The sequence below is a fragment of the Corvus hawaiiensis genome, chromosome 3 (assembly GCF_020740725.1).
Source record: "Corvus hawaiiensis isolate bCorHaw1 chromosome 3, bCorHaw1.pri.cur, whole genome shotgun sequence".
NCBI classification, from domain to species: domain Eukaryota; kingdom Metazoa; phylum Chordata; class Aves; order Passeriformes; family Corvidae; genus Corvus; species Corvus hawaiiensis.
In genome coordinates, this window is record NC_063215.1 from 18,293,887 (window position 1) to 18,318,854 (window position 24,968).

The 24,968-nt window shown below is 35.8% G+C and overlaps 1 long non-coding RNA gene across 1 annotated transcript in view; it reads right to left on the reverse strand.

The window, feature by feature from the left end:
- Positions 1–3,239: 3,239 nt before the first annotated feature.
- LOC125323970 overlaps positions 3,240–24,968 on the reverse strand; it is a 37,212-nt gene continuing 15,483 nt past the window's right edge. Inside the window, exons 2-3 of the long non-coding RNA XR_007202733.1 lie at positions 5,719–5,788; positions 3,240–4,088 (exon numbers count right to left, since the gene is read on the reverse strand). This is a non-coding gene — a long non-coding RNA (uncharacterized LOC125323970). The remainder of the gene's footprint in view (positions 4,089–5,718; positions 5,789–24,968) is intronic.

The window sequence follows — 24,968 nt, forward strand, 5'->3', positions numbered from 1 at the left end:
AATACATAAATAAAGAAATAAGTTAAATAAGGCAGTCTTGTAAGTATTCAGTCTAATAAATTTGACAATATTGATGAAAATATTTATTAACTTCTCAAAACTCCTTACAAGACTCCTACCAAATTCAATAGTTCAGAATTAGTCTCTTGAGTTTTGACTGTACTTTTATTCCAGTATCAGATTAATAGAATTTAGTTAACACAATTTTCCACTAAAGGCACAAAGAGATGCTGGAGATGTGGAGAGAAAAAGAGTAAGCAAGGAAGCAAGAAACCTGCATTATATGGGCATTAAATAAGAAAGTTACAAATGTATTTTGTTTCCCCATATAGCTCCTATTTAGCTCCCTAAACAAATCTTCTAAGAAAAGTCAAGAATATTTTCAATAAAACTGGATAAAAGTAAAAGCAATCCATCTGTTTTGTAACTAAATGCTGACAAACAGAAGAGAATGCATATGTTTCTTTATTGTTAAGTCTCCAGGGCAGATTTTTGGCTACTTAGAGGTTGCTTTGCTCCATGCTCCTAAAATACTCTGGGGCCTGATTTGTTTAACTGACCTTAAAAAGATACTGTCAGGTTAGGAAACCTTCTATAGTCTCAGGGCTACACAAGAGTTCTTTTGATCCTTCACTAATTAGCCTGATTTGGAGTAGCCTTTGTAATGCTCTAATTTAATCTAATGACTTACATGTTTATATGCATTTTTTTGTTTTATGTGTTATGTTTAAAATATTCTTAAGCCCTTCTCACTTGATTTTAGGCAAAACAGTACATAGTATCTCTTTGAACCCATTGACTAAAATCCAGATATTAACATTTTGCAGTTGCCTAAGAATAATAAAGATTAACAATCCACAAAAGATGAAAGGAGAATAAAATGCTGTATTTTTCTGTCATGAAATATTTTGAAATTATCTTCTTTAAACCTTCCTATTTTTAAAAATATATTGTTTCTATCTCTTCTGAAAATATCTGACACCCTGTCCCATAATAATTTAGTGTTTTAAGAATAAAGAATATTTTCATTGTAAAAGTTTTGTCTAAAATAGAATAATTTAATTATGGTTTCATCATAATGATCACCTTAACCAAAAGGAAGGTTATTATTATACAGAACAACACTGTTTGCCTATGGATTCCATACAGAATATTTTGTTTGTGATAGTGAAATATCAAGAGATTTTTGATGTTTCCTCTTGGAAAGAACCTTATTTATTTTATTTTTTTCCTGCTTCAAATTTTGCTAATAAAATGCTAATAAAGTGTTAATAAAATGCATTATATTTAACTAATAATATTGAATATTTTCTGTGAACTGTATGCAATTTGGATAAGTCAATAACTGTATGTAAACTGGAAAACCTCCAACAAGGAAAACATTGAAGATAAATTTTTGGTCATAAAGAAAATGTCACAATCTTCCTCCCAGAACTGTATTTGAAATATCTTTCTAAATGAACTAAAACAGAGAAAAGGATGGAATAACGATGACTGCACATTGCAGCACTCTACTCTGCATATTCTCAAAAGCTTCATAACAACAACTGTTGATAAAGCAATTGTATGCCTGGCTATGAAGACTGAACAGGAGACTGAACACCTTTTTCTGCTTGAAGAATTGAACCTCTATATGCCACATAGGCAAGGAAGTGTCCAACACAACTACCGTAAATAAAAATAGCACTCGTAGTGATATTCATGTGATCAGAAACGCTGACTTGCAGAACATCTCTCAAACTACAGTAACTGAAATTTTTATTCCTGCCTTCCTTCTGAAGCTGTTGTGAAGATTAAGCTGGGGAAGAGCTGAGGACAGTGAGATTTTCCTGTACTATATTATCCTAATTTTATCTCATGACCTTTGAGCTCTCTAGTGTCACCACTGTTTGTATAACATACCTTGGATTGCTCTAATCTGTTTGCCTGAAAGAATTTCCCACAGTGGGATATTGTTTGATTTATTCCCAATGTTTATACTACTGAGAAGTGACCTACGCAGAACTGGAGGCCTGAAGTTGTGTCAGGGGAGGTTTAGGTTGGATATCAGGGAAGGTTCTTCACCCAGAGCACTGGAACAGGCTCCCCAGGGAAGTGGTCACAGCACCAAGCCTGACAGAGTTCAGTAAGTGTTTGGACAATGCTCTCAGGCACATGTGATTTTGGGGCTGCGCTGTGCAGGGCCAGGAGTTGGACTTTGATGATTCTTGTGAGAGCCTTCCAACTCAGCATATTCTATGAGTCTATTTTATTTGGAAGGGAAAAAAGAAAAAAAACCACATAAAAATTCACACTTCTTTACCTGAATATTAGTACAGACCTACACAAGGTCTGATAATCTTACAGTAGCAAATAGAACATGTCAGTGAACTTGATTTTATCCTCACCAGCCATACCAGGCTTATACAATCTATTTTTGTAGTATGTTTCTTCCTCTTCTCTTTTTTCTCCTTATATTTCTATGAAATTAAAAGCCTGTTTTAAACTCCTGGGGTGAATCTGTTTCTTCTGTCAGAATTCTCCTGTCAGAGAAACATCTTCTCAGCTTTAGAGACAAAATAACTCTCAGTAGATATTGTTATGTAAACATAACATATTACTCTTAGAGACCCAATTTACTATATTTTTTTCAATGAATTTTTCTTTTATTAACTGAGTTTGAATTAATTGAATAGGGAAGGCTTCTAGATTTACAAAGACAAGCTACTCAAGATGAGCTACAGTGCAATGGAGTTCCAGAAAAATTAAACAGCTTCTTTGCTGGAAGATTAAAATCACAGTTTTGTTGCGTGGAGGTTCTTTCATTTGACTGTTATCTTCTTATTTATTTTTTACCCAATAATGCTATTAAATTTGGGTGAGCTACATGACACAAGTATAGTATAGGTGAGGTGAGAAGACACCCAATGTAACATAGCAGTCGTGCAAGTAGTTTGTGCACCTTACAAATCAATTTTTACATAAAAATACAAAATTAAAGATATTATCTGATTTTCAGTTATAGATTTGCATGGACAGTATAGCCTGCAAAAGCTACCACCTCTATGGTACTTGTCTTGTTTTCATCAGTAACCCCTTCATTTAAACTGTGTCTAAAGTTTTAACATGATGTTGCTTGCAGTTTGAAAGAAACACATCAAAAACTAAAATTCTATGATTCATCTATTGGATTTTATGCAACCTGATAGGTTAGAATTTGAAAAGAGATCAATATATATATATAAAATGTAAAACAGGAGACAAAGAGTAATGCGTGGTTCAAAACAACTTGCTTTCAGCTTAACTCTGCAAGAAAAAACTTGACCTCAAATTGATCTTGCTGCACATAAAGTGAAAGGGGCCATTATGTGAAAGAGCACAGCTCCAAAAAAAAAATAATTTAAGTGATGAGTTCAACCGGCAGTCATGAATCTTTGCCAAATGAGTGAAAGATGCACTTATCATTCCATCACAGATGAATATCATGCTCAAAATACCGAAATAGAGTCTGAAGAATTTTGACCACTTTAGAATATAGAAATACATATATCCTCCCTAATGCCAGTGGTTGATAGAGATTCTTGCCACATCGTAAATGAAGTTACCAGTTTCTTAGATTACTTTCCTGGATGTCCAATGTTTCCAAAGTCCTGGGTAAAGCATGAGTGGGAAACTTCACGAGGGCTTCTAATTGAAAAGGAAAGAAAACACAGAGAATCTTCATCAGGCTTGGAGGACACAGTTGGATCTTCCAGAAAGTGAGTAGAGATGTGAATTTCCCACATTGTCCAAAATATATGTCTGAAAACCTATACCTTTTTTTTCACATTCTCTCCCATATTCGTTTATTTAAAACTTGTTTCCTTCAGAATTTAGCCCTGAAACAGTGATTGCTTGCTAGGCTGGTCTCCTGAAAGAGAAGAATAACCACGCCTTCAGGGAGAACGTGTTATTATTTTGATTCATTTTCACTATGGTATTCAGAAGTCTTTTGCAGCCAATGAGAGTGTTTAGATGTAAATCACTTCCTTAGTTAATTGTATTAAAGTTTTATGAAAGACGAAACTGGGTAGAGTTGTTGAGATCTGCTCTTCAGTGACATTGTTTTCCTGAAAGGTGTTGAAAAATATGAATATTTAATATTTCTTCACATACAACAAATCTTCTAGCATGAGTAAAGTGCTATAAATAAGTAGGAAATAATTTCAATAAAGTTTTTAATGAAAAAAGAATGTATTTTGGGAAATGTAACATATACACATAAGAAGACCTGCCCACTTATCATCCCATACTTTTAAGGGAATTACTAAAAATACATTTATTAAACTATTAGAAATTATTTTGGAAAATTCAGGAAGGGCTAAGGAGATGATAGGGAAAATTGCAATGATGACATTTGAACAATGCAAACCAGATACTGGTAATTATTATCTTAATGTTTCAACTGAAAAATCCTAGTAAAATAAATCATCTGCCTTTAAGAGAGAAAAATGCAGTGGCACCAAAACCAGTAATGAAACTAATCACTAAACAAAAGAATAAATCTTGCCATTCAATAACTTCTTTGATCAAAATTAAATAATCAATAAGCAAAGTGTAAATTAGTGACTAGAATAGAGGATTTTACTGTGGATGTATATACTTTCAAATTGCAGATCACTTCTGTGTGACACTAGTTATTTAACTTTTTAAGTAATGGTCTTCTCTATCTCCATTCTTATTGTTTTAGAGCCCATTATGTCCCTACCTTTTAGGTGCTTAGTAAAGAAAAAGCTCATTAATGATTACAAGATGCCCAGATAAAACTCTGACAAGGGTCATAAAACTGACCAGAAAGGTTATTAGCAGGGAATGCATTATCACACATTAAAGTTGAATGTAATATTATATGGATACATGTAAACATAATGCCTAATAATAGCCTAATGCTTAATTTTGTCTCTATCTAGGCCTTTTGACAAATTAAAAATGTCTTGTGCAGCAAGCATGAGTAAATATACCTTTGGCCTCTAAAATTTCAAAGTTCTCTGTGAGAGTGGGTTTGGTAATATATTGGTCTTATTGGGAAGAGGAAACAGTACAAAAACAAGTACAAAACAAAGCTTAATTAATCTAGTCTCTAGTTCAGAACATAACACAGTACATTGAACTGTTCAGTTGTATTGCATAGACCCCTTGGTTCAGAAGGAACATTTGTGTAAAGCATAAAGCATTTGTTTAAGAGTAAGATGGAATCAGGGACCCAATTATTAAAGACATCAGGAAAAGAAATGAGTGACATATTTCCTGAACAGACATGTTTTATTCAAAGGTCTTACATGTATTAAATGAGATCACACAAAGGAGAATGGAGCTAAAGAATTTAAAATCAGGATCAAACATAAAAAATTCAACTAATTGCAGGTAATTATAATGATATTTCTTAATCCTGCAAAAATATCTGGGTATGCTAGGCAGCTTAAGTGATATATTTAATTTAATGGGTTACAGAACATGCATATAAAAGTATGGCCTGTTTTGTACAAGGCTACTACATGAGCTTTGAAAATTATTATGAAGCTAAGGTTAACTTTCAGTATCTTTAGGCAAGTCTGATAACATTCAAACATAATTAATTTTCTGTGTTGTTTTTCTTTAAAACAGCACTAAGCCAGTAATCATGAAGCAAAGAGAGGAGAAGATGCAATGTAAGAGATGTAGGTGAAGGGTCACTGATATCATTTCACTTCTTTATACAACCTTTTTTAAGTAGCTGAGTACTCTTTTCCCATGTGTGGTTTCCTGTCATGAATTTAAATTACCGGGGTCCCTGTAATGACAAAGGGATACATGAAAAAAACACAGTTACTGAAATACATGGCTCTCTTATAAACACACACAGATTTAGCTGTATTTCTGATTTTCTCGGTAAATTATCATTGACTTTATTAGTGATTTTTTCCTATATGACCATCAAAACCATGTTTACCATCTTTATCTTTCATATGTTTGGTCTAATTCAGTCTAGTTCTCTTGGTTAAACTAGAATCTTCTGTGTAAGGAGGGGGGATGTTGGGTTTCATTCAGACGAATATCACCTGTTCTATCAATTTTTGACAAGTATGGTCTTAAATTGAAACATCCAGTGCTTTCAGATGCTAGCATGAGAAGTGTGAAGATGTACAACTCTAGGTAAAGGAGATCATTGGGGTCTATTGTAAGCCACAAAATAATTTGGATCCATGACAATAGATAGAAGAGATTATAAGAAAAAGCAGACAAGCACAACAATTTTTGTGGTGCTTCACTGAAGAAGAAGATAAATAACCTGTTTATTTTCTCACAGTTGGCTGCATACTTGAGGTACAGACATTCAGCTCTGACACCATCCACTGAACCTGTCACTGTTCAATGTTCTTCCCTTACCCACAGATGAACAATTGACCCTCTTGTCTGAAATTGGGTGCTGTTTTGCCAAGGAACTGTGGTACCAAATTGCTTCATACCTCCTACTCTTACAAAAGATGTTAAAAATTCCTTTTTCCTCTCATAGTTATGTCTGTGGGAAAGGACAATGAGCCATTGGCAGCATTCTTGCCTTCTTCTATACAGTGGATTTCTTTACACTCTAATCTTCCAATAGCCCATATTTACTGAAGTTAAGGGAAAATTTTTAATGAATATTTTTTGTTTCACTTGGTGTACATGTGTTAAAAAGAACTGCAAAAAATGAAGGTCACTTTAAAGGAATAGGAGGATCTGAATTGCATGATGGATTTCCAAGTGCTTAACTCTGTTTAATTCCATTACACAAACCTTGAGCATTTTCTTGATCATTGCTAATTAGATCACTAAATACTCTGCAAGTAAAGGCAGCCATGTCAATGCAAGCAGAGAAAACACAAATATTGCATATTGGGTTTTTTTCTTCTTGTTCTGCTATTCTCAATCTAAAGCAATAGTCCCCTAAAATTAAAATGTTGATTTTTCTTTGTACTATTTTTGTGCTGAAGTTAAAACAACATCAAAATTTTAAAAAGTAAAGTATGCTAAGTTAAATTGCACCAGGGAAAGTTTCTGTGTGACAAGTCACGAGAAACTTTGGGAAAGCTCAGCTTTTCCTAAGCTACAATGGCATGTATCCTGGAGAGAACATTCAGCAGAGAGCTCAAGATCAAAAGGGCATCAGGGCACTGAGAATGGAAAACATTTCCAGTTTGATCCTATTCAGGGTGACAGGATATTATATTTATGTAAATAAACAAGATTTTGTTTGCTATACAGTTTAACTATAATTTCTTCTTAAAGGCAATCTACAGGAGATAAATTAAGCTTGCTTGTGTCTCCAGAAAAAATGCATATATGTGCAAAGTGGACATATTTCTGTCATTATTCTGCTTGTCCATATTTTCTGAGATGTTCCATATTTATTGGTAAAAAATGCTATTTATTTAAATGTGAAATAGTGACAATTATGGCAGTAAAATTGCGACAACTATGGCAATAAAATTGGGACTTTTTACTAATAAAAGTGAGACAGGTCCATATTATCTATTAAATATTCACACTCAGCCTGGCAGATAAATAGGACTTTTTTTCTGAGAGAAAGGGAAAATGGTAGGATTTCTCAAACTGTCCTAACGAATACAAATGGTATCTAGGAAAAATACAGTACCAATGGAATATGATTTTAATACCCCGAACCAAATGAAAACTAGTATGAGTGGATCACTCTTCTATTACAGTTTTCTCAGAAAAAAAAAAAAAATCAGTATATTCAGACTGCAGTGTCGACTGAAAGATTTAACTCATGTTGTTCCCTAAGGCCACCTTGACATTTTGACTCTGAAAGTTTTCATTAAGATGAAGGTCTGTTTTTAAGACGAGACATTGTCTACCCTCATAACAACTTGCAAAGAAAATGTTTCTAATCAGTACACTAATTTGTTTTGTTGAATTCAGTTATTACAGCACAGAACATAAGGACACTGACTGACATGTCTTATTTGCCTTACATAAACATGAATTAAATGTCAGTTCTCACGATACAAATAGGATGATGCACTTGAACATACTTCTAATTTTCATTAAACAGAGAGTAGCACCAAAAGTACTAGGAAGAGCATTTGTCAAATCTTATGTGGATACTCCTAAGAAGGGAGCTTCATTAAATCTAGTGTTATCATCACAATACCCTCTTCTGAATCATCAAATGCAAGTAGAATTATCTGTGAGGAGCAAATGTAGTCTGACCAAAAATATTATAGTAGTGAAGAACAGCGGTTCACATCTGATTTTATTATATTTCAGAATAATTGCTTCATTTTTATATAAGATTTTTCACTGCAGAGTTGTTTCTTGCTTGTGCACTGCTGCTTGAACAGCTTCTCAGTCCAACATAGAAACACCAGACCCAGAAGTAAGCAAGTTCTGCCATAGTGATGTTTCTAGAAGTTTTGTGTTAGGGGGGAAAGCATATACACAACCTGCATGGAATGCCCCAACAGTACCACCTCAGCAGATAAAAAATGCTCTTGCCTTATCTAGAAGCTAAATAATCTCTGTACTTAAAGAAACCTGAATTGGTGCTTTCTGTATATTCTATCTGCCTCTATATTCTATTCTATTCTATTCTAGTCTAGTCTATTCTAGTCTATTCTAGTCTATTCTATTATAATTTCGTTTCAGATGAAAACAGAAAAAAACCTGATATTTCTTTTTATCCTTCCGTAATTTGTAACAGTCTTGTGAAATGCTCCTTCCAAAACACCTTCTTGTACTAAAAAAGTGTACTCTTGAAATATTGTCTCAGAGAACATAGACATAATAGTGCTGAGCACTGAAGTTACTGACTCCCAAATACCATGCTTTGTCATGACCCCATCAGTCAGGTCAGTTGCAGAACTATTTTGTTTCACCTACTCATGACATTTCAGACTTCTTGTCTGTCTTAATCTGTAGCACCAGCTGTCCCCTCCTATAAAATGACTATCAATGTTATTAGGGACCACCTTGAAGTTCAATGTTGCAGAGTGCCTAGAGAATTGAAATTTCTCTTTTCTTTAATGTATTCACATGCAATAGGTTAAACATGTTTTAAAGCTTTGGAATTAAGTGATCCTGTACCATGGAGGACTGAATCTCTGTGCTAGACTGGGGAAGAGAGATGTGACCAGTATCTTTTTGCTGTCCTTTCTTTTGTGAAAGGACATACTGAATTTTTAGGAGAATGGGAGTTTTTAATTAGATGGTTTAGTTTGTTCGTGTTAACTGAAAGCAAAGAAAACAGAGAGCAACAGAGGGAGTACTTCTAGGATTACAGGTTGATGTGATATAAGCACTACGCTCACAGTAATTAAAGTGCAGTGGGCAAAGGGAGTGAAGTCTGCAGGGGATAGATGCCTGAAAGAGAAGATGGACTAGATGTTACAGAAACACAATCATGAAGTCCCCATCCCTGCCAAGGGACAGGCAGAGGGGTTTTTTTTTCAGGACTTCTATCTATTTTAATCATCAATTTGAACACTTGAATTAAAACAGTTAAATTGGTACAGACAATAGAAAGAGGAATTTTATAAGGTTATATGAGCATAGTTTGTCTTGGTTCCCACCTGGGAATAATTATATCAGTTTCTCTCTAATATATCAACAATAACATTGTTATACCTGTTTAACTAAAACAGGTTTGAGTCCTTGCATTTCAAAATGATCCAACTCTTAGAGCTGAATAAATTTAGCATAACACTACTCCACAGCCATGTAGGTCAAAGGGCACAGTAAGTCATCCTATATATGATAATTCATGAAGTGGCAGTAAATCTGACCAGTTTCACACACATCACCATATCTTTGAAGTGACGTAGCTGTATAATGAGATTGCTCACTTCTGATATATATATAGGTACTTACAACACTCTTTATAAATATCCATAAGTAACGCTGTGCAAGAAACCACAGATGAGAACAAATGGTTGGCAGCTGTGTGAAAAAGTGTCAGTACTTAGAGTTTTAGAATTATAAAAGATGATCCAAAAAAGCTAAATAACTAGACACTGGTAGTGGACAGACAAAGCTCCATTAAAAGCAGAGCAAAGAGAAGAACAGTTGGAACTGAAAAAAAGGCAGAGGTGAGCAGAAATAGAAAAGGCTGCCGATTAAGAAATTAGGTCTCAATCTACTGAGTCAAACTGAAGGCATAATCTCAGAGTACACTAGTAAAATGAAATTAAAACCAAGGAAATGTATATTATACTTCCAGCTTTTCAAAGTACAAACCGTAAAACAACACACTTAAAGCATATATATTTACTACAGCCAGGTCTAAGTATTTTCACCTATTTATAAAGAAAAATTGTATGTATCTTCCAATATATGTGCAAAATCCATATAAGTCTAAAATAATTTTCAGGACAACCCCAAAATCTGATTTTTCACAGCTGAAGATAACATTCCATTTGCATGACAAGAAATCAATTGCTAGCAACCCAGCAACGGTGAGAGCTGCCTTATTCAAAGTGTTACTGTGTAAAAATGCTCAAATGTCACCTGGTTCAAATATTTGGCTTATCAAACACTGAATACCTGGGTTATTTGCTAACACGATAGTGGCCTGGTATTAATGTGCAATGAGTAGCCTGCATGTGAAAACTGGGGTAACTCATGGACACTGAGCTGTCTGCCAGCTCCAGAGAGCAGGAAGGCGCCTGCCAGAAAACAGAGTGTTGGCCCCCTCCAGTGTCACAGCAAACTGAGTGTACCAGCTGAGGTGTGTCAAACCAATGTGCCTGATAGGGACTCACTGTTTCACACTGCCCTGATCTCATGGGGCCACTACAGCAGATAAAAATTCTGATCAGCAGCAGCTATACTTGGAAAAACAAAAAAAATCCATGTTAAAATAGTGGACAACACTCCGTGGTTATTCTACTCTTAGGAATACAACAAATAGTTATACTTCAGGGAACAGATTTAAATGAGAAGCTAGTAAATTACATGCAAGATATGGTCAGGGTTGGAGTAAATCTTTCTGTCCTGTTGTCCTTTTTTGTTTCTATTCTATAATGAAGCATTTTCTCTACATCTGAAAACTTTTTTAAAAGATTATTAAACTTAGTAGAATCCATTCATTTCAGCTGTCTACCTACATGAACACTTCCATACATAATACTACTGCCATTTTCCCCTGTACAGTGAACAAAATACTGAATTAAGAAGAAAGCAGTGAAAATTGTTGTGAAGATACAAAGAGTACACCTTATGAAAGTGCTTGCCTCTTAATCTCTGTCCCAATAAACTAACTTCACATAGTGAAAAATTAGTGGAGCTTACTTTAGAATATCATGCTGCTTCTTGGGCCTTACTGAGAAGGGCACCATTGTGAACTTCAGGCAACTGAACCTGCCCCAGTATGCTGAAATCACCTTCCTGAGCTCAGTGGACCAAGGCTTTGAGAAGAGTTCCTCATAAGAAGTTAAATATGTATCCTTTCTCACTCATTTTTCTCTGCAGTTCTTGCCACAGACTCAGAGGAAATGCTTAAAGAAGACTGCAAATATTAATTAAAATACATGCCTCTTTCTCGAGGTTGGGAAATCCAGAGAGCTTTCCCACTACTTGAAGAAGGGCTGGCAGATCGTGGTGAGCTCCTTTTTACAGTATCTTTCTCTAGAGCTGTCATTGCTGCCTCTACTACCAGCATATGAGGTTTGCATTTCTGGAAGCCATGTCACCCAAATTCAACTGGTTGCACAGCACAGTTTGACAAATGACCTAGGACCATCTCTATCTCTCTACACAACCTAAAACATTTCCCAGAGCTGGAAAATCCTGGCCAACATATACAAAATGGCAATTGCAGAGAACAAGATATGGCTTCCCAAACTCCTCCTAGCATATCTGCTGGCTGACAATAGATTTGGATAGGAGCAATTTCTTCGAAAGGCACACAGTTGTTGTCAAAGATTGGAAAGGACTTCTTTCAAAATGTATTACACTGGTACAGCTTCATGAATAAGTCACCCAATACACTTTTTCCAGAACTAAGACTATGAAAATTTCAAAGGATTTTCATTTAAGTTTACATTCAAGTACCTTGCCTTGCAATTGTCCGTGAAGTCCAGTTGTCAATCTCATTCCAGAGTGAAGAACAAGTTGGATAATTTTCTTCAAAACCCTTCCCACACTTGATGTAATTATATTAATGCAGGCACCTTAACATCAGCAAGATCATTGATCTCTGTTCACTTCCTCTGACAGGTTATAATTATGGCTTTTTGGGTTTTCAATTGCTGATTCAATGCAGGTGTTGGGATGACTTTTGTGACTGCTACTGTGTTGTAATGATACATGAAATGGGGACTCTGTGGCTTTGTCTAAGCTAAATGTTTCTTAAAGGCACCTGCTAGTCCTTCTAGTGCTGTAGTCCTAAATACCAATCAGGTTTTTGTCAGCCAGGAATGGGAGAAGTCAGGGTGTGTTCAGGGTGTTCCAAATCTGTTCTGCTTACAGCTGCAGAATCCTCTGGAACATTTGCAGCTCTTCAAGTGGCCTTGCCTCCCAAAAGGAGCCACCAAAGGAGGGGGCTTTACCAGCTCCTCCCAAAGGAACTGCTGCTAAACCTGGTAGTGGGCAACAAATGAGGTTGCCCAAGGTATTACTATTTTGTTGGTTCAGTTAGTTGGTTTGCTACATATGTTTTAACTCAATAGCAGCATGAGAGGGGAGACTGGTAAGTAAAGCAGCAAAGCTAAAGTCAAGGCCAAACTTCAAAGGCATCAGGCAGCTCTGGTTACTTGAGTTTAGCTGTGGTGATGGGTGCCCAAAGGATTATATTCAAGTGATAAAGATTCCATCCCTCTTCCAATGTTATCTTGTATTTTGGCAAAGGGCATCCCCCTTGGCTGATATTTCCTCTAAATCTGAATGGGTCTTTCTACAGATTTTGCAGAAAGTAATAAAAAGTAGAGAACACACAGCATTTGTCTAGTACAGTTTCCCCTCAAAGGATTTTGTACATAGAGGATGGTAAGAAATAACTGTCTGTTGGAAACAAGGGTTATACTTCACTAAAATTTTGGCAGGTTTTCATTAACTGAACGATAGACTAGGACTGCAGTGTCTTTCAAATGACTACTGCAGCCAGATGGATTCCAGCATTCTAGGCAAAAAAAAAAAAAAAAACGATTAGAAGAAAGACATAATTGGCTGACATCTGCTGGCTGCAACTGTGTATCCCACCACTAATTCTGTCATGTGACAGAGGACATACAGTGGGCTTTCATGGAATATTTATATTTATATATAAGACAATAATATGAAGTACAGAGCCCTTCGGGGAAAGGTAAAATGCTATTATTTTTCTAAACAAGTGTTTTTAATTAATTTAAAATCCTTCCCAAACTAATTCTACCTTCATCGAAACATATAATTGGTTTTATATTTTCTCATTATCCAGTAACTAGTGTTTTTTAAAAGACACTAACAATTTAAGGGAACTATAAAGTACAGACTGGATATAGAAATAGGTTTCTTGGCAGAAATATGCAACTTCTCTAGCACTTGAACTGATTAATTGGCAATAAACTATCCAATAAAACCATGTTATGCCCAATAATAAAAAAAGTGTTCTACACAGAAATGTAAAAAGTATGGGGAAAATGAAAGAGTCATACCTGAAGAGAAGCAAATACATTTTTTAAGAGAGAGGATTTTTTCAGTCTGCTTTCTTTTAATTGATTTATTATTATGCCCAAATAGTTCAACATTATCTAAGTTCCTGTGATAAGAATGCACAGTACATTACATAACTGATTAAACCCATCAAAACATTATGGAATAGGACTATTTTATTATAATACTTTCAATAGATTAGTTGCTCTAATAGTGCTTTGACTTTGGGTTTTTTTGCCAATGGCTCACCGACAACCCATTCACAAAATACATTGAGCCATCATCTAATGAAAAATCCTGCAAACAGTAGGACCACATATCTTATTTAATTCATGAATATTGTGACTATTGCAAAAGATAAAATGAAGACCTTACCTTATGCCTTTAAAATAATTTTACTGTATTTATTGCTGCTATTACTCACTGATGGGTTACTATTATTCAGTGACAGTTAACATGATTTAAGATAACTTCCATTCTTAATAGCATTTCCTAAAAGAACCATTATTACTATTAAAGTCTTAAATAATACTTAGCCAATGCAGTTCTGTTAAGTGAAGTGCTAAAGTGAGTTGGTAAAGGAGTGCTTTAATAGTTGTACAGTTTAAGCCAATCTGTAAGGTAGACATATTGATACCTGACATCAAAACACCTTTTAAGCAGTATCAAAACACATAAAATACTTTGTGACTACGTAAAGAAATCTTTTGAAATTCAGAATCTTGTGGTGATTATGCAACACTTATGTAATTAAGCATACAGTTAACCCTGGACCAGTGTCATATGAGTAATTTAATTTTATATGCCTAAATTTTGCCTGTAATTTCCCAGCCTGTAGTAGATTAATGATACTATGCTTTAAGCTACTTTCCACCAGTGGGTGATTTCAAGGCCATAACAAACATCTTCCACAGGGGTGAAGATAGCATCTGTCTTCAAAAAATAGGAATGTTTATCCGTAAAGTCTATTTTAAAGCAATGAGGCCTTGGTCAATAAAATGTACTTGGAACTTTCTAGCAGGAAATATGCACTGCAAGTATAGAAAGATATGGTGTAATTACAGGATTAACTTCACCTTCTTAATGCCTTTATTTAATATCAGTGGAGGAGAATTATAATAGATATGCAGTATGATTTCTTACGGTTTATAATTATGAACAGACATCCATCTTAGGCTTCAGCCACTGCCTTTTTGCGTTTATTCCTATACAAGGTGCATTGAAAAAACTGCTACTTTTGCTCTCTACAGAGATCTTCTAAGTGGCACATAAGCAGGAAGATGCTTTTTCTGTCAGCCAACTCTTTTACCATTCCAAATATATTTCTCCTGCCATGGTTGGATGGCACCCTGCTTCTCTCCTGCCCCATTATCCCTTGTGACAGAGGCAACTGATTGCTCACTCCCCAGCTGGTGACATCTAGTACAAAAAGTCAGAGAGGGGAAAAAGACAGTCAGGCTGTTCTGCCTCCCAGCAACCACACGATTCTCCACAGCAGAGCTAGACCATGGATCACAGAGGGTGGAAGTCGCTCCCGTCCTGTGGCTGTGCTCTGTTGGGTCAGCCTCAGCCACTGAGAAGCTGCTATCTTAGAGTCCCACAAAAACCACAGTGGAGTTGGAGGTATCAATGGGTTTGCAGATTTTGTTATGCATCGTACATTCCACATCTGTATATTTTGATGACACACAGTGATGACAGAGGACAAGGTGCAGAACTGCTATTTATTTCCCTTAGACAGGTAGCCAGAGGTATGTCTTGGCCTCAAAAACTAAACCATAGGCTGGTATTTCACAGGGTGTTTCAAGGCACCACTATGCATCAGCTTTTAGAAACCAGCTTGTCAAATAGTGGTCTTTACAACTCATTTTGCTTTCTCTTTTTGTTTGTTCTTTTCATGTCATGAAGTCAATATTCATTACTGATGCATTACAGGATTTAAGCATTTCGCTGTTTTCTCTTTCCAGATATAACTTGCTTCAAACACAAATTAAGTGTTTGAGCTAAGTTGTCCTTTCAAATTTGCTATAAGGCAATTTGACACTCTTCTAAATCCAGAATAAAAATAGAACCAAGCTTTTTGTTTCTTGCAGACAGCTTTAAAAAGTCTATTCCAGGCTGAGAGGCATGTGCTGAGAATTCCTGAGTTTTATAGCAGCTTGTGCCAAATCACAGTAGCACCTCAGAAGCAACCTTCCCACTCTTCCTTAGCACGATGTGTTTCACATTAATACAGAATAATCTGCGTGAGAACTGCAACACTGCCAAGAGGAAACAGTGAAGATTGACACAGTGGAGCAAATAAATAATATTTTCATATTAATATATACTTGTTTGCTTGCTTTCTTTGTATGTGATCTGGCTGCAGATAAGTACATCAAGAATAGCTCATAATGAGCTGATAGAGAACAGTCCTAATCACAAAAAAATTGAAAGCATTGATCATTTTCCTTTCATTGTGAGAATTGGATGTAACTTTTAAAGCCTGGACAAAATTACAATCAAGTAAAAAGTGACACTGAGTGCACCAGAATTCCCTTCCATCTAAATTAACTTAATTTTCACGGTTGTCAAATTAGAAAAAAAGTTTTTAGTAAGAAAGTGTTTACAGTTCTCTATTTAAGCTTACTTTCCTGAAATATTGAAGGACAGAGGGGTTTTTTTCCTTATAAAAAGAGGTTATAATTGGTAGTTAAGAGTGGACATATTTAGGAATGGACTATGTATTCAGATAAATAAGTAACAGCTACTTGCAATGTGCACATAAATTTTAGTGAAAGAAATAAAACTGGAAGTCATTTGTCCAAACATATTAATTCATAAAATGTGAAAAATAAATTCTCCTATTTGTAATAACATTCCAAGTACTCTAAACATACTTCTGGATAGATTCATTAGAACAAAGTATATTACTACAAACAAGCAGTTCCAGTATTTGGAAATCAAGGGTGTCATTGCTTTCTTCTTAAATTGTTGGTGATTGACTTGGGAGCTGAGGTCGCTATCCTACCATCAACCCATGTTTTCTAGACAGATGGCAACTACAGATATTTTTGGGGTGAAACAATGCACTGATGTAAGGCATAATGAATATGTGACAAGAATAATAGCGGGTGCCAAGACAATTCACAAGACAGTTCTAGAACTGCTTCTCTAGGGAAAAGAAATTGTCCAAGTAGTTTGAGAGGAGGACTTGCTTTAAATCTTGTCAAAATCCCAGATGGGGTAGCCAAAATAACGTGTGTTTCATTTTAGCTTGTGGGGGAGTTTTCTGCTCAGTCTGCTTCTGAAACCAGGACAAGCTGTGGATATCACAGATGAGATCACAGTAAAATAACATATTTCTGTTTGAAGACAAAGGCCTTTCATCCTATAACTGTCTTTAGGGGTTGCTTCAGTGAACTGAGCTGTCAGTCTGGGGCCAGGGGTTGGGAATGGGTGAATTTGAGGGCTGCAATTCAACAGAATGGCTTTGCTTTACATAGCCATAAACATTTAGTGGTTAGCTTTTTTTCTGTCTCACCCTTTCATAGTCTATATATGTACTATATGTACTGAGGAGTCGCTTCAGTGCTGTAAACACGTTGTACTTTACCACTGTAGCCCCCTGGAGTTTCCCTAAAACTCCTTTATATAAACTCACTATCATTGCTGTAAACCAGGGTGAAATCTAACATGGCCAAATTTGAAGCAACCAGGGAGACGAGCCTTAGGCCTAAAAAATTTAAGATCTTAAAATAAAGGTTAATGTAGTGACAGAAAAACTTAATTCCGACTTATTTATTTTAGTTTATGCATGCCTGGAGGCTAAGCCGTGAGCTAAGGGTGGTACAAAATCTGAGGCTCACTCCTTCTTTGCTTTTGTCTCACTCCGGGGAGGCAATAAATTACTATTTGCACTTCAAAGGCAGAAAGTCAACCTACTCCTTTGGCCAGGAAACAGGAGGTCTATGGATAGAAACAAGGATTATCCCTTTTTTCCTCTGCCTCTTCCCATCCAACTTGACTGTAGTAAGAAACGCATTTAGAGCATCAAGGTACAAGAAAAAGTACTACCCAAACTGTCATCAGTGGGATACAGAGGTAAAGACATCCTGGCTATTTCACTGTTTCTGACTTTCCTCACCTCCAGCAAAGCCATAGTATGCCAGCATATGCTGGCATATACTGGGTGGGCAGCGTACGCTCAAGTGGCAACAACCCAACACAAACATCATGACTGGGAAACAAAGGAATGTGTGGTTCAAAGTATTCTAAGAATTTTCTTTGTTGACCAATGATAATAATAAGAAAATTATAAATAATTTTAAATGCCCAGATGAGTTGGAACACTGATTTGAAATGCCAACCACCATACACTTAGATTTTCAATTATTTAACTTGAATTCAGAACATTTGCAGAATTTTTGGGAAATGGATGGGAAAGGGCATAGTGCTACTGAGACCTTATCTCCATCTAGTGAATTTCTGTCCTTGCTTTGATTGCTGCTGTTGACCTTCAAACATCTTTTATCACATTATATCCATAAGTTTGTTTTATTATCTTCACTTGGTCTAATTACCTGGATGATTCTATACTGTTCCCTACAGGGAAATATACTGCTGAAGTTTGGGTTTTTAAATACTAATTAAAAAATTCATTAGTGTGTGAATTAATTTCCACTCTTTGTATTTTCCTCTCTCTCTTGATAGCCATCAGAATCTGATAGCAGCATAGCTGTTGCCATACTTTAATTATACTGTTAGAATTCCTTTATCCACCTGTAGTATAAGGAAATAAACTTTATTACACCCAGTCTAAATGAAAAGCCATCTAAACTGTAGATCTAAGAGGTCTAAATAAATAAATAAAATTACTTTGCCTTGTACAAATATTTCAACTATGTTCCTAGCGTTTAAATATGTATTTAGTGTGTGGAACAATACTTTAAAATATCCTTCTTATAAGTATTCTCAGGCACTATACTGAAGGCTGGGTCCATAAATCTTATTTGTTGAGATAAATTGTATACAAATACACTGTAAATGAATGTCAAACCACCCCCAGTTCCTTACTCGAGGCTGATGTTCACTCAAGTCTTACATGGTTTGCACCCACTTAGTTTCATGAAAGTGACTTTACATTTGTGGGTACATTAGTTGTGGCTTTTTGTTCCTATAATTGATATGTGCAAGCTAGTGTTCACTGACTGAGTAATTGGCCTGGCTTTAATGACATAAAATTCACACTTGTTATGAAAAAGTACAGGTATTGCATGACCATTGTAAAAACAAAATTAAGAGAGAAACTGTTTTGTAAAATCATATGAAAATACTTTAATAATAACATCCATGCCTACTGAGCCTCAGAAATACCACTATGTCCTAATTGGTTCATGAGGAACACCTATGCATTATATTATTTAAATGCTATTAACTACAAAACCAAGCATCTAATCAGTGATGTGTTCATTTTCCACTCTGCACAGCTTCATTAATTTTGCCTTTTGTTTTTACAGTTGTGAAGTTGAGTGAAAAAAGCAACAGAAGAGTTCCTTTATGATGTATTTCATTCAGATCTCATCCAGCTGATGTCCATCAGACTGTATTTAGCAGAAATTTAAAAAGTAGTTTTTTAGGTTAGGTCATCATTCATAGTCCTCATATTAAAAAGATGGAAATGGGTGTCATAATTCTTGTTCCACTAAGGCTAAATTAATTTTAAATTGCAGCCTTATCCATTGCGGAATAGAAAAGTTTTTCAAAATTCATGTAGGAGGGTGGGATCATATTGGTGCAACAACGGAGTCCAGCAGTAGTAACTCAGGTCCATAGTGTGAACTCTGGGTTGATTGTTTCTGAGTTTGACAGTGGAAAATTGTAGAATTGCTGCTGCTCTTGCTTTTTCTTATTCTGACTCCTGTTTCTTGACTTGGTTTCTGTGCATACACAGAATCTTAGGAAAAGTTAAAGCTGCAGATCCATTGCCCAAGAGTACAAATTAGAGATCTGGAAGGAGGACTAGAGCCTGGAGTTTTGCATTCAAGATGCAAATGACTACTTCATTTGTCAGGATGTTATAGGCATATAATTACAAGAGGGTTTTCCAGGCTGTAAATCCTAGCACAAGCCTCAAAAGAGAAGGGTTCCAGTCACTTACTGGCACCTCTTGTGGGCAGTTTAAGCATATCTTTGCCACTGCCACCTTTTTCAAGTACTGGCTGAATTATCTAGATATGTAAAGAATTTAGAGAAATAATTTGCATTTTAGGCTAAGAACAACCTAGATGAGGGGCTATCTAGATGTTTCAGTGTTATGTGTGATGATACTAAATGTCAACATTCCCAAGTTCCTTTGTTTAACTGACTGTATATCCTTTTGTAGCTGTGCTTCAACCCCCCCAAACAGACTACCTTTTGCAGAATTAAGTAGCTCTGAAGTCTCTCTGGTTTTTCAGAATCTGTATAAACACTTTGTAAAAACTGGCTTCAAGAGGACAATTTGAGTTATTTGGTGACAAATTCAGAAATATCAAGATCACTCTCATTTCTGAAAATCCACAGATACATGTGTATCTTTATACATACACATACATATAGAACTGTACAAACATTTCCCAGTACACACAAATATAACTTCACACACTTAACTCACTCTTCCTAGAAAATAAATTTTCAATGTTTTTTAATGCTGATACATATAATTTGGAAGCTCATGAGGAAACAAAGTGAAATATCAACAGTTAGATCCTGCACACTCTTATTAACAAGTTACTAAATTAAGGTTTCAAAAGACCAGACTGTCGATGATGGTCCTTCTGCTGTTGCCAAAATACAGAAAAAAATTAACTGTAAGAGCATGTTTGCATTCCTTCATATCAAGTTGCATTCTCACTATCACACAAAAGATATGCAATGTCCTCTTATACTGAACACAAACTGGTATGTTTTAGTGATGAATGTATGCAAGTCTAAAGAGAGGATTTCAGCTGGTTGTTGTCTAGCTGGGTCAGGGTTTAGATAGGGAGGCACGAAAGTCAAAAAGAGACAAGCAGCATAGGTGGCCTGTGGATAAAGAGGTTCATTCTTCTGGGCAATCAATCACATGAGCAGAGAAAACAAATATATATATGACTGAGAGGGTGAAACTAGCTTTGAAGAGAGATAGCTACATTTGACTGGGTAGTGGCACACTGGCTTCTTAAACATCCTCTTTAGTCTACAGCACATAAATGCACACTCAAAGGACCATTTAGACTGGTGCTTTTCCACTTTCAGTGAAAAATCCTATTTATAAGTAATTATTATTCAGGAAAAAGCAATTGTATTCTCATAAGACAAAATTAATGGATTTAAAGGCACTAAATGAAACAGAAAATACATTGTTCTATTTGCAAATAATATAGGGTTGGGTGAAAAAAATACAAAATAAATTGACTAGCTAATAGCCAGGTTTTTCCTGGGGCTTGTGCATTCTTCATAAAAGTGCAGCATTGAAACAGATTTCAAAAAACTACTTCTAGTACTAAAATTTTGAAATCTGATTATTCAAAGATAGACCTTGTACTGATGTCCTGACACATGCGTGAACAAGCAAACCCCTTTATTTTCTGCAAGATTGGAGTCGGAGACATCTATTGCATAATCACAGCATAGATGAAGCTGTCAGGGATCTCTGGAGGTCATCTGGCCCAAGCCTCCCTGCTCAAGTAGGACCACACAGAACTGTTTGTCTAGGACCATGTCAAGACATGATTTTTATCTCTAAGGATGGAGACTCCTCAATCTGCCTGGGCAACCTGTGCCAGTGCTGCATCACCCTCACAGTAACAAAGGTCTTCCTGATGTTCAGACAGCAGCTTCTGTGTTTAGGTCTGTGCCCATTGCCACTGGTTCTGTCGCTGGGCAACTCTGGAAAGATCCTGGCTCCCCAGGTCATTGTTTCACAAAGCTGCTTTCTGGATGGGTGGTTCCCAGCATGTGTAATTGTGCCCAGGATTGTTTCACCTCTGTTACAGGACTTTGCACTTCCCTTTGAAGTGCATGAGGGTCTTGTCAGCCCATTTCTCCAACAATGTAGATGAGTGTGAGGACTCATCCCTCTAAAGAAATCTGGGATTAACCAACCCTTCCACCTCACAAAAGCTGAGGAAAAGATGATCCTCCACAAGGAAAGGATTTAGAAAGAGTTGATTTGGGAAGAAGTCACAGAATGAAGAATGTAAATTTATATGTGCATAAAGACCTCGGCACTGGTTTTCAATCAGTAAAAACAAAAATCTCCTTTCATCCTTCCAAAACCAGGAGTCAATTCTGTGCCCAAAGTACTGAGAAGGAAGAAAAGAAAATTCTTCCAGGTTGTCATTATGTATGATTTTCACTGTTTTTAAACATCTGTAGCTCCCACTAAAAATCTGGAGCATCCAGATACAACTCCATTCTCCATAGCTGGGGTTGCCACCATTTTGTTCCACTGCAAGTCTGGAACCCCTGTAAAAATAAAGAAATAAATCACAGAGGATGATGCTTTAACTTCAGAAGTGATTACCAAGCTGTACCATTCATCAGAAAACTTGTGATTATGGTTAAAATGGAAAAAAAAAAAAACCACCAAAAATGGACCGTACGTTTTATTTTTGTCTTCATTGCATTCTGCCTGCAAAGATGCACAAAAGGTCATATATATCTTTGAACAGGAAATGATTGCTCTTGACATAGCAGTCAATATAACTTCTAAAGCATGAGGAGATATAATGTGACACAAAGATCACCCTGAAAGTTTCTCCTCTCAGTTCCTCTCTAAATTTAATTTTCTTACTTTATATCCTTTGCCTATTTGAATGTTAAGATCCTTTAATTAATTTGCCTACCACACTAGAAAGTGTCTTATTTGGTATCTCTAGAGTTTAAAAAACAAAAATAGTGAATCGTAGTTCTGAAATGACAGTCATCAGCATATTTTTTCTTATCAAAATACAAGTAGATTAACTTCATATCCCATCCCAAATGTCATATCTGGGCTGTTTTGGCTACATGTGAAAATACCTGTCTGGACTGAAGAATTCTAATAGCAAAAATTCTGCTGGAATTCCTCTCATATTTATAACAGTGACAATATGCACCTTTCTCAGAGACAAGTGTTAAATGTATATCCTATCTCTTTCACCAAAACTATAAAGAAGAATGAGGGTATATCTAATCTGAAAAGGAAGTGGCATAAAAGTTTATGTGGGTGTCTAAGGTGTAAAAGATGAACAAAACGAAAATTTAATAATACTAAGATTGTCCTCAGTTACTAAGATGAAGACACTTGGAAATTGAATTTTTATGTACGTCAGTGTTAAAGAACAAAGCCAAAAAATGCACTCAAAACTAAAATACTATGTTAAACCTAGAACAAAACTTACTGACAGCAAGTAGAGTTCAAGTAAAATCTTGGCAGCATGAAGGAACAATTTGACAAGGGAGCCACCTTTTCAAGACTATGATCAAATTTCAGAGTGACTTCAAGTGCTGACAGTCTTGGACTGTATTGCACATCGTCTCCTGAATGCTAAAAGGATGGATTTTATGATTGGGAAGTTCAAAATAAACCACTGTTCTGTGCTGGCCTACCAAGGACAGCAAAAAGGATTTTTGATTACTATTTCTGTGAGATGACAATACAATATGCAACACTACCATATCACCTAGAAACAATTGCCAGTGCTTTTATATTGCACACAACACACTAACAGAAGCAGGCCCAGACATAGTCCTTACCAGATTTTCCAGTGTTAATGTAGTTCCATCTATGCTTGGCTCTCCTCTGTGTTCTCATCTAACCATACATCACTACAGCATTCACAGCAGTGCCAGGACAGGGGCATAAGGGCAGATGTTACCAATACACCAAAAGCAACACCATAATAAATAAATAATTTTTTAAATAATGACAGATAAACTCTGTACAGGGTACCATTCAAACTGCAAAATGATGAAGGTCATAAGAAAACACAATTGCAATACGTGAAGTGAAATTTCAGTCTTAGAGTGAACAAGAGAGTCGAAAATACAAACCAGTTTTCTTCTAGATATTTGACTGGTGGTATAAACCGTCATATTATGATTTAAGATTCTGTTTCTACTTCAGTTACACAAAATCCTTTTTCATTGTCTAGTATATATATAAAATGAGGTAATAAAGATAACTATTGCAGGAGGATCCTATCAGCCAGTCATTAAAACACAGAACATCTGAATGATAAACTAAGACCAGGGTTTTTAGTAAAAACAAAAAACACTGTGAAAAAGATCCATGCAGCTATAGAGGGAAACATTTAAATCACTATAAAAGTATTATAATTTGCTTGGTCTGAAGATAGTTAATATTTGATTAGGTAGGTGCTTGGAGTTAATGTCCTTCTTAATTAAATCAGACTCCTCCTTCTCTACCCCAAGAGAAGAAAAAGATTGATCACGCTTTTTTTCAAATGCTAATTAGTATAAGCAGAGAAAGTCTTAAATCAGAATGCTTTATTCAGTCCTGCTGCTTCATCCATTTGGATCCTGCTCAAATTTCCTTGGGAGGCCTGCTCTTTTGTATCTGTGAAAATAAGCACAGATGTTGGCTCCACCTCCCTCAAAGCAAGTTTTGCCTAATGACCATTTTGAATGTATACCACTTGCACCTGTTCAGCATTTTAAAGTAAAATAAAGCACTTGATTGACTCCAAATATCTTGTCCAGATTTTCTTAACTTGATTATGGTGCCATAAAAGACAAGAGATTATTTGAGCAGCAGCCACAGTATCAGCTGGAGTAAGGCCAACTTCATCATTCCTGGAAGCACTTTTTTGTTGCTGTTGAAAGTCTGACTTGGGAGATATTGCAGATTAATTAGAACATTAGATGGCACTACTACAACACTGAGGTACACATAGAAGCAAAGATTACCATATGCAATTATTTATAATGTGCTAAGTACACAGAAATGCTGATATTAAAATGGTCACATTGATCTCAATATGACATTTCTGCAGAATTGTTCTTTTTTTATCAGCAGAATGCACTAGCTATCCTATTTGGTACCTCCTCCTGCCACAGAAACCATCAAGTTTATTTTCATCTATTATACCTCTTTCCTGTTCCATTACAAGTGTCTGAATAGCAAATTGGGGTTTTTTCACGGAATTCACCAAATCCTACCATCATTAAGTTTCTAGTCAGCCTCCCAAGGCTTTCAGCAGTCTGGGAAAAATACTTTCATTTATACTTTCATAAATATGAATAAACTTTTCTGAAATCTATATATCTACTCTGGTTTCACAATACACAGTGAATCTCATAGAATCATAGAATGGTTTAGGTTGCAAAGCACCTGA